General features: G+C 39.2%; 1 protein-coding gene across 1 annotated transcript in view; it reads left to right on the forward strand.

The window, feature by feature from the left end:
• LOC137751840 (uncharacterized) overlaps window positions 1-7,292 on the forward strand; it is a 210,171-nt gene extending 202,879 nt beyond the window's left edge. The window contains exon 7 of the mRNA XM_068526515.1: window positions 1,579-7,292. The gene's annotated coding sequence lies outside the window, so the exon portion shown is untranslated. The remainder of the gene's footprint in view (window positions 1-1,578) is intronic.
• The last annotated feature ends 4,381 nt before the right edge of the window (window positions 7,293-11,673 follow it).

The raw sequence follows: 11,673 nt of genomic DNA on the forward strand, positions 1-11,673 counted from the left end.
AAGTCCTACAGAACACCTGCTGAACGCTGGCAGACAACATCAGACTTCCCAAAAGGCAAAAAACTCCCCATGTACCTGGGTAGGGCAAAAGAAAAAAGAAAAAAAAGAGACAGAAGGATAGGGACGGGACCTGCGCCAGTGGGAGGGAGCTGTGAAGGAGGAAAAGTTTCCACACACTAGGAAGCCCGTTCACTGGCAGAGATGGGGGGTGGGCGGGGGGTAAGCTTCAGAGCCACAGAGCAAGCAGAGCAACAGGGGTGCAGAGGGCAAAGCGGAGAGATTCCCGCACAGAGGATCAGTGCTGACCAGCACTTACCAGCCCGAGAGGCTTGTCTGCTCACCCGCCGGGAGGAGTGGGGTCTGGGAGCTGAGGCTTGGGCTTCGGAGGTCAGATCCCAGGGAGAGGATTCGGGTTGGCTGTGTGAACACAGACTGAAGGGGGCTAGTGCGCCAAACCTAGCTGGGAGGGAGTCCAGGAAAATGTCTGGAACTGCCTAAGAGGCAAGAGACCATTATCGTGGGGTGCGTGAGGAGATGGGATCCAGAGCACCGCCTAAACGAGCTCCAGAGACAGGCGTGAGCCGCGCCTAACAGTGGGGACCCCAGAGACTGGCATGAAACGCTAAGGCTGCGGCTGCAGCCACCAAGGGGCCTGTGTGCAGGCACAGATCACGATCCACACCTCCCCTCCCAAGAGCCTGTGCAGCCCGCCACTGCCAGGGTCCCGTGATCCAAGGACAGCTTCCCCAGGAGAACACACAGCGCGCCTCAGGCTGTTGCAACATCACACAGGCCTCTGCTGCCGCAGGCTCGCCCCGCATTCCGTACCCCTCCCTGCCCCCCGGCCTGAGTGAGGCAGAGGCCCCTAATCAGCCGCTCCTTTAACCCCCTCCTGTCTGGGCGAACAACAGACATCAGAGGGCAACCTACATGCAGAAGCAGGGCCAAATCCAAACCTGAACCCCAGGAGATATGCGAACAAGAAGAGAAAGGGAAATTTCTCCATGCAGCCCCAGGAGCAGAGGATGAAATCTTCACAATCAACTTGATGTACCCTGCATCTGTGGAATACCTGAACAGACAATGAATCATCCCAAAATTGAGGCGCTGGACTTTGGGAGCAACTGTAGACTTGGGGTTTGCTTTCTGGATTTAATTTGGTTATGGTTTTATGTTTATCTTAGCTCAGTATTTAGAGTTTATTATCATTGCTATATTTGTTTATTGATTTGGTTGCTCTCTTTTTTTTGTATATAGATATATATAATTTTTTCCTTTTTCTCTTTTTGTGAGTGTGTATGTGTATGCTTCTTTGCGATTTTGTCTGTATAGCTTTGCTTTTACCATCTGTCTTAGGGTTACGTCTGTCCTTTTGTTTTTTTTGGGGGGGTATGGTTTTTAGTGCTTGTTATCATTGATGGCATTGTTTTCTGGTTTGGTTGCTCTCTTCTTTCATTTTTTTTCTTTGTTTTATTACTTTTTAATTTTTTTATTTTTAATAATACTTTTATTTTAATAACTTTATTTTATTTTATTTTTTTCTTTCTTTCTTTCTTTTTTTCTCCCTTTTCTTTTGAGCCATGTGGCTGACAGGGTCTTGGTGCTCTGGCCGGGTGTCAGGCCTCTGCCTCTGAGGTGGGAGAGACGAGTTCAGTACATTGGTCCACCAGATACCTCCCTGATCCATGTAATATCAAACAGCGAAAGCTCTCCCAGAGATCTCCATCTCAATGCCAAGACCCAGCTCCACTCAAGGACCAGCAAGCTACAGTGCTGGACACCCTATGCTGAACAACTAGCAAGACAGGAACACAAGCCCACTCATTAGCAGAGAGGCTGCCTAAAATCATACTAAGGTCACAGACACCCCAAAACACACCACCAGACATATTCCTGCCCACCAGAAAGACAAGATCCAGCCTCATCCACCAGAACACAGGCACCAGTCCCCTCCACCAGGAAGCCTGCACAACCCACTGAACCAACCTTAGCCACTGGGGGCAGACACCAAAAACAACAGGAACTACAAACCTGCAGCCTGTGAAAAGGAGACCCCAAACACAGTAAGTTAAGCAAAATGAGAAAACAGAGAAAAGTGCAGCAGATGAAGCAGCAAGGTAAAAACCCACCAGACCAAACAAATGAAGAGGAAATAGGCAGTCTACCTGAAAAAGAATTCAGAGTAATGATAGTAAAGATGATCCAAAATCTTGGAAATAGAATGGAGAAAATACAAGAAACGTTTAACAATGACCTAGAAGAACTAAAGAGCAAACAAACAATGATGAACAACACAATAAATGAAATTAAAAATTCTCTAGAAGACATCAATAGCAGAATAACTGAGGCAGAAGAAGCGGATAAGTGACCTGGAAGATAAAATAGTGGAAATAACTACCACAGAACAGAATAAAGAAAAAGTAATGAAAAGAATTGAGGGACAGTCTTAGAGACCTCTGGGACAACAGTAAACCCACCAACATTTGAATTATAGGGGGTCCTAGAAGAAGAAGAGAAAAAGAAAGGGACTGAGAAAAGATTTGAAGAGATTATACTTGAGAACTTCCCTAATATGGGAAAGGAAATAATCAAGTCCAGGAAGCGCAGAGAGTCCCATACAGGATAAATCCAAGGAGAAACACGCCAAGACACATATTAATCAAACCATCAAATATTAAATACAAAGAAAAAATATTAAAAGCAGCAAGGGAAAAGCAACAAATAACATACAAGGGAAGCCCCATAAGGTTAACAGTTGATCTTTCAGCAGAAATTCTGCAAGCCAGAAGGGACTGGTAAGACATATTTAAAGTGATGAAGGAGAAAAACCTACAACCAAGATTACTCTACCCAACAAGGATCTCATTCAGATTCGACGGAGAAATTTAAAACTTTACAGCCAAGCAAAAGGTAACAGAATTCAGCACCACCAAAGCAGCTTTACAACAAATGCTAAAGGAACTTCTCTAGGCAGGAAACACAAGAGAAGGAAAAGACCTCCAATAACAAACCCAAAAGAATTAAGAAAATGGTAATAGGAACATACATATCAATAACTACCTTAAATGTAAATAGATTAAATGCTCCAACCAAAAGACATAGACTGGCTGAATGGATACAGAAACCGTATACGTGCTGTCTACAAGAGACCCATTTCAGACCTAGCGACACATACAGACTGGAAGTGAGGGGATGGAAAAAGATATTCCATGCAGATGGAAATCAAAAGAAAGCGGGAGCATCTTTCCCACCCCTATGGAAATTCACATATTATAAATTTAAAAGTAAATGTGAGGGAATAGCGCTGCCAAAAAATAAAAATAAAAGAAGAAAGCTGGAGTACCAATTCTCATATCAGACAAAATAGAATTTAAAGTAAAGACTATTACAAGATACAGAGAAGGACACTACATAATAATCAAGGGAACAATGCAAGAGAAGATATAACAATTGTAAATATTTATGCACCCAACATAGGAGCACCTCAATACATAAGGCAAATGCTAACAGCCATAAAAGGGGAAATCGACAGCAACACAAACATAGTAGGGGACTTTAACAACCCAGTTTCACAAATGGACAGATCATCCAAAATGAAAATAAATAAGAAAACACAAGCTTTAAATGATACATTAAACAAAATGGACTTAATTGATATTTATAGGACATTCCATCCAAAAACAACATAATACACTTTCTTCTCAAGTGCTCCTGGAACATTCTCCAGGATAGAGCATATCTTGGGTCGCAAATGAAGCCTTGGTAAATTTAAGAAAATTGAAGTCGTATCAAGTATCTTTTCCGACCACAATGCCATGAGACTAGATATCAATTACAGGAAAAAATCTGTAAAAAATACAAACACATGGAGGCTAAACAATACACTACTTAATAACCAAGAGATCACTGAAGAAATCAAGGAGGAAATCAGAAAATACCTAGGAAGAAATAACAATGAAAACACAACAACCCAAAACCTATTGAATGCAGCAAAAGCATTTCTAAGAGGGAAGTGTATAGCAATACAATCCTACCTCAAGAAACAAGAAACATCTCAAACAAACCAACCTAACCTTACACCTTAAGCAATTAGAGAAAGAAGAACAAAAAAACCCCAAAGTTAGCAGAAGGAAAGAAATCATAAAGATCAGATCAGAAATACGTGAAAAAGAAATGAAGGAAACAATAGCGAAGATCAAAAAACTAAATGCTGGTTCTTTGACTAGAAAAACGCAATTGATATACCATTAGTCAGACTCATCAAGAAAAGAAAGAAGACTGGGAGGGAGGGAGACGCAAGAGGGAAGAGATATGGGGATATATGTATATGTATAGCTGATTCACTTTGTTATTCACTTTGTTTAACTTTCTGTTAAAGAAACTAACACATCATTGTAAAGCAATTATACTCCAATAAAGATGTTTAAAAAAAAAAAACAAGAAAAAAATCAATAGAATTAGAAATTAAAAAGGAGAAGTAACACCTAACACTGCAGAAATACAAAGAATCATGAAAGAGTACTACGAGCAACTCTATGCCAATAAAATGGACAACCTGGAAGAAATGGACAAATTCTTAGAAAAGCACAACCTTCTGAGACTGAACCAGGAAGAAATAGAAAATATAAAGCGACCGATCACAAGCACTGGAATTGAGACTGTGATTAAAAATCATCGAACAAACAAAAAGCCCAGGACCGGATGGTTTTACAGGTGAATTCTGTCAAACGTTGAGAAGAGCTAAACACCTATCCTTTTCAGACTCTTCCACAATATAGCAGAGGGAGTAATACTCCCAAACTCATTCTACAAGGCCACCATCAACCTGCTACCAAAACCAGACAAAGATGTCACAAAGAAAGAAAACTACAGGCCAATATTACTGATGAACATAGGTGCAAAAATCCTCAACATAATACTATCAAACAGAATCCAGCAGCACATTAAAAAGATCATACACCATGATCGAGTGGGGTTTATCCCAAGAATGCTAGGATTTTTCAGTATATGCAAATCAGTCAGTGTGATAAACCATATTAACAAATTGAAAGAGAAAACCTATATGATCATCTCAATAGATTCAGAAAAAGCTTTCAACAAATTCAACACCCATTTATGATAAAAACCCTCCAGGAAGTAGGCATAGAGGGAACTTTCCTCAACATAATAAAGGCTATATATGGCAAACCCATAGCCAACATCGTTCTCAATGGTGAAAAACTGAAACCATTTCCTTTAAGATCAGAAACAAGACAAGGTTGTCCACCCTGACCACTATTATTCAACATAGTTTTGGAAGTTTTAGCCACAGCAATCAGAAGAAAAAGAAATAAAAGGAATCCAAATCAGAAAAGAAAAAGTAAAGCTGTCACTGTTTGCAGATGACATGATACTATACATAGAGAATCCTAAAGATGCTACCAGAAAACTACTAGAGCTAATCAATGAATTCGGTAAAGTAGCAGGATACAAAATTAATGCACAGAAATCACTTTGCATTCCTATACAGTAATGATGAAACATCTGAAAGAGAAATTAAGGAAACACTGCCATTTACCATTGCAACAAAAAGAATAAAACACCTAAGAATAAACTTACCTAGGGAGACAAAAGACCTGTAGGCAGAAAACTGTAAGACACTGATGAAAGAAATTGAAGATGATATAAAACAATGGAGAGATATACTATGTTCTTGGATTGGAATCAAGAAGAACCAATATTGTGAAAATGACTCTACTTCCCAAAGCAATCTACAGATTCAGTGCAATCCCTATCAAACTACCAATGGCATTTTTCACAGAACTAGAACCAAAAATTTCACAATTTGTATGGAAACACAAGAGACCCCGAATAGCCAAAGAAATTTTGAGTAAGAAAAACAGCTGGAGGAATCAGGCTCCCTGACTTCAGACTGTACTACAAAGCTACAGTAATCAAGACAGTATGGTACTGGCACAAAAACAGAAATATAGATCAATGGAACAGGATAGAAAGCCCAGAGATAAACCCACGCACATATGGTCACCTTATCTTTGATAAAAGAGGCAACAATAGACAATGGAGAAAAGACAGCCTCTTCAATAAGTGGTGCTGGGAAAATTGGACAGCTACATGTAAAAGAATGAAATTAAAACACTCCCTAACACCATACACAAAAATAATCTCAAAATGGATTAAAGACCTAAATGTAAGGCTAGATACTGTAAAACTCTTAGAGGAAAACATAGGCAGAGCACTGTATTTCATAAATCACGGCAGGATCCTTTTTGACCCACCACCTAGAGAAATGGAAATAAAAACAAAAATAAACAAATGGGACCTAATGAAACTTAAAAGCTTTTGCACAGCAAAGGAAACCATAAACAAGAGGAAAAGACAGCCCTCAGAATGGGAGAAAATATTTGCACATGAAGCAACTGACAAAGGATTAATCTCCAAAATATACAAGCAGCTCATGCAGCTCAATATCAAAAAAGCAAACAACCCAATACAAAAATGGGCAGAAGACCTAAATAGACATTTCGCCAAAGATGTACATATTGCCAACAAACAGATGAAAGGATGCTCAACGTCAGTAATCATTAGAGAAATGCAAATCAAATGAGGTGTCACGTCACACCAATCAGAATGGCCATCATCAAAAAATCTACAATCAATGCTGGAGAGGGTGTGGAGAAAAGGGAACCCTCTTGCACTGTTGGTGGGAATGTAAATTGATACAGCCACTACGGAGAACAGTATGGAGGTTCCTTAAAAGACCAACAAGAGAACTACCGTATGACCCAGCAATCCCACTGGTGGGTATATACCTTGCGAAAACCATAATTCAAAAAGAGTCCTGTACCACCATGTTCATTGCAGCTCTATTTACAATAGCCAGGACATGGAAGCAACCTAAGTGTCCATCGAAAGATTAATGGATAAAGAAGATGTGACACATATATGCAATGGAATATTACTCAGCCATAAAAAGAAATGAAATTGAGTTATTTGTAGTGAGGTGGATGGCCCTAGAGACTGCCCTACAGAGTGAAGTAAGTCAGAAAGAGAAAAACAAATACTGTATGCTAACACATATATATGGAATCTAAAAAATATGGTTCTGAAGAACCTAGGGGCAGGACAGGAATAAAGACACAGACGTAGAGAATGGACTTGAGGACACGGGGAGGGGGAAGTGTAAGCTGGGACGAAGTGAGAGAATGTCATGGACATATATACACTACCATATGTAAAATAGATAGCTAGTTGGAACCAGCCGCATATCACAGAGAGATCAGGTCGGTGCTTTGTGACCACTTAGCGGGGTGGGATAGGGAGGGTGGGAGGGAGATGCAAGAGGGAGGAGATATGGGGATATATGTATATGTATAGCTGATTCACTTTTTTACAAAGTAGAAAGTAACACACCATTGTAAAGCAATTATACTCCAATTAAGATGTTAAAAAAAAAATAATGATGGACACACACACAAACAATAATCAATAATAAAATAAAACAGTTTTAACAATATACTGTAATAAAAGTTATGTGGACGTGAAAAAAAAATGGCTTAAGGTATATGTATATGTATAGCTGCTTCACTTGGTTGTACGGCAGAAACCAACACAACATTGTAAAGTAACTATACTCCAATAAAAAGTAATTAAAAAAAAAAGACATAGAACCTTAGAAATCAATCAGATGACCCCTGTGTCCCCTCCTCCAGTTTTGTCCTCTCCCCTCTGTCTCCCAGCAAACCACTTCCTGGGATTATCATGCTGTGTCTTATGGTTTTCACGTGTGCATCGGTAGACAATGTATTGTTTTATATGTTTTTGTAGTTTATATAGATAGAGCGAGACTCTATTTTGCTCTTTTGTTAACTCAGCATGATTTTCCAGAGATTTATTTATTCATGTAGATTAGTGTAGCCACACTGTATTAATTTCACTGCTGTGAAATAGTCTATTATATGACTATTCCAAAAGTTTTTAATGATTTGTTAATGGACATGATTTGAGTTGTTTATAATCAGATTGGGTTTTATGCTTTTCTTTTTCTTTTTTTTTTTGCTATTACAAATAATGCTGTCAAGACCTTTCACGTTTTTCAGGTCTCTGATGCATAGGTGCAGTGTTTCCCTGGGGAATATATTTACTCATTGAAATGATTAGTCAATGGATGCGTGCACCATCAAATATGATGCTAAATTATTTTCTAAAGTGGTTAGACAAATTTAATTTTCTACCAGTTCTCAGTGCTCTGAGTTCTTGTCTACATTTGGAAACTGTATGTTTTTAAATTTCTCCCGAGTCTTGGGTGTCAAATGGTATCTCATAGTTTAGATTTCTCTGAATATTTGAGTATCCATTCATAACTTTATTGGGCATTCATGCTTCCTCTGCTTTAAAATATCTGTTTCTGACATTTGCCCATTTCTCTGTTGGGCTGTCTCTATCTTTTGATTTATAAGCATTCTCATATATTCTGTGTAACATCCTTTGTGGGTATCACTTTCACCACATTTTTGGATTAGCTGTTTACGTTCTTTATGGTGTCCTTCGATAAAGAAAACTAATTGTTATATATTTCTTGTCATTTTCTATTGGCTGTGTCTCACAGCCACTCTTTCACACGTTCCATTGTCTTTGTCAATTTATGCTATAATCTGGTTTATATTTCTTTTTTAAAAAAATTTTTATTTATTATTTATTTATTTACAGCTAAGACTGTGATCCAGATTTTTCCACTCCAAATCCACTCACTTATACATCTTATTTTAATGAGATAATATTAAATTTATCCTTATAGTATGTCAAAATTTTTTCTCTAATATGTATGCTTCAGTTTTATCAGGTCAGTATGAGAAAGTGAAATGAACTTAATTTAGTTAAATGAATAGAAACATACTTAATCTGGATTGAGATTTTTTCCCAGGAGTGAATTAGGAATGAAATTTTTTGTTTATCTCGTCCCATTTCACTTCAGAAACATAATTTGGACCTTTGTTTCCATTGCCTTATCAGAAAGGAAGATTAACTAAAAAAGAGTTCTCTGCTCTCAGCTCTGTCTTTCTCATTGTAGACTTAAACGGAAAAAATGCACAGAGGTTAACCAAATCAGAGGATAGCTCCTAAGACTATTTCTACATGGTCTGTCTAAAGCTTTATTTCTGGTGTTTGTGGCTCCTGCAATGAAGTTGTATCAACTGATTGTTAAATAATGTATGTATTTTTACTTGGAGTTGAATTGTTACCCACATAAATATATAGCACATATTTAAAAGTGAAGAAAACTGCTAGGGAACTTCATGAAGCTCTGATTTGAGTCTAATGGTTGCAGTCATCGAGTGGAACATCAACTCAAGATGAACTATACTGTCAGTGCATCAGACAGTTCTTTGCAAAAGTGTGAGATTTTGTTTATTCTAGAAAAAAAAGTACTGGTAAATTATCCTAGCCATCGTATAGAATGGAATTGACATGTAAGTATTCTGCAGGTAAAAAGTGATTCTCACCCTGTCACTCAGGGATATGAGTCAGCAATATAGGACTATTATCAAAAAGGTCAACATTATCTGGGTTGTATTAACCAGAATGTAACACACAAGAATCATGAAATAATTCACTCACTGTGTTAAACATTGATAAAGCCCATATTAGAGTCTAACTTTCATTTCCATATTTTAAACACAATATTAGGAAATTTGATATGGGCCAGAGAAAAGGGATGGAAATTATTTGAAAGTACAAAAACTTATCTACGCTGCAAACTGAAAGAAAGCAGAATTCTTTATAACCAAGAAGGAAAAGTGAAGAGCTGGTGTAAGAATAGCTCTGAGTAGGTCTCATCTATAGCAGAACTGAGACTGACAGAGCCTCTTGTCCGAAGTCTGTCTTTTAAGGTAAAGTTCTTGCACTAGAAGAAGTGGCTCTGATGCCAGGGTTGGTTGTTCTTGTATCACTTCTCAAATCTAGCACCTGTTCATTGAGATTTAAGGGGTATGAGGGCATGGTGTCTTGCTGAGTTACTTCTCAAAGTAATTCCAAAGCCAAATATGAGCCAAAACTAGGAGAAAGATAGGGCAGGCGTAAGTCAGAGGCCATGAGAAGGGAAGGCTTGTCCCTTCTGTTGGTTCAGAGTGAGGGCTGGGCTAGGCACTGAGAAAGAGATGGAGAGAGGTCCCAGCCTTCAAGGAGGTCGTTGTTGAAAACTTGCCAACACAGTTGGTTCAGTGTTGAAAGATGTGTAGGAGTTTGCCACTTAGACAAGTAGTGAGGGAACATCAGGCAGAGAGTAAAGATGAAGTACCAAGTATGAATGGAATGCTGTGTGGAGCACCAAGTTTAGACAGAGGGCAGAGATTAAAATTGGATGGTTAGGTGGGTGTCAAAATATGAAGACCCTTTTTTTAGGTAAAGAAATGTATTGTCATTCTGTTGTCAGTAGTGAGCCATTTTGCTTGAGACTTGATCAGATTTGTGTCATGTAGACATTCTCTGGGGACAGTTTGAAGACTAACCTTGCCTAGGTTGGGACTGGGGGGAGGGAGTGGCTTAAGTAGATTCAGGGAGACTAGTAAAGACTCTAGGATGCAGATCTGTCTCAGGGAGTACCCATGGAGGTAAGAACAGATGGTTGGGAGGGAACGTGAAGAATTTACGAGGTAGAGTCAGTAGTTCTTGGCAACTCATGTGGCAGAGTGGTAATCAAGAGTGATTGATGAATCTAAGGATGCTTCAAGGTTGTACCATAGACTAAGGAGAGAATTGGTGAGATTAGTATCCTATGGCTGCTGTAACAAATTACCACAAAATTAGTGGTTTGCAACAGTACAAAATTGTTATCTTATTCTGGAGGCCAGAAGTCTGAAAAGGGTTTCACTGGGCTAAAATTAAGGTGTCAGCATGGCTGCATTCCCTCCAGACACTTTAGGGAGGAATCCCTTCTTGCTTCTTCCAGCTCCTAGAGGCTGTTTACATTCTTTGCTTCATGGCCCCCTTCTGTCTTCAAAAGCAACAATGGCCAGTCAGGTCTTTCCCACATTGAATCACTCAACACTGACTCTTCTGCCTCATGTTTATCAGCACCTTTGTGACTGTATTGAGCCCAACCAGATAATTTCAAGATCCTTAACCAACTCACATCTACAAAATCCCTTTTGCCACATAATCAGAGATTATGGGGATTAGGACATGGGCATCTTTGGGGGACCATCATTTCGTCTCTCTTGGTTGGGACGGAGAAAGTGAGTTCAGTTTATGCATATGCAGTTGATAACCACCTGGGGAAATTTGGGTACAGGATTCTTATCTGAGATAGAGATTTTGATGACGTAAGACTTTGATTTTAGTTTTGGGTTGAAACCGTGAATAATATTAAGCTCTGAAATGGCAGAGTGTGTGGCGTGAGATGAGGTGAGGGCTGCATATGGAAGCCTGGGGACCACTGAAATATAAGGGCAGGTAGAGAAGGAGAGGTCTGCAAAGATAAGGGAGCATGAGAGAAGCAGGAGGAAAACCAAGAGCTGGCATCTCAAATATCTAAGAAGGGCACATTCTGAAGGAGGGATGGATCAACGTGCGGGGCAGGCCAAAAATAAAGCACTACATTTCCCTTCTAGGAAAGCGCTAGGTATGTCAACTTCTTTGTTTTATGTGGTCTTAAAATAAACTGTAGCTCCTGTATTC

Source organism: Eschrichtius robustus, chromosome 18 (assembly GCF_028021215.1).
Source record: "Eschrichtius robustus isolate mEscRob2 chromosome 18, mEscRob2.pri, whole genome shotgun sequence".
Taxonomy (NCBI): domain Eukaryota; kingdom Metazoa; phylum Chordata; class Mammalia; order Artiodactyla; family Eschrichtiidae; genus Eschrichtius; species Eschrichtius robustus.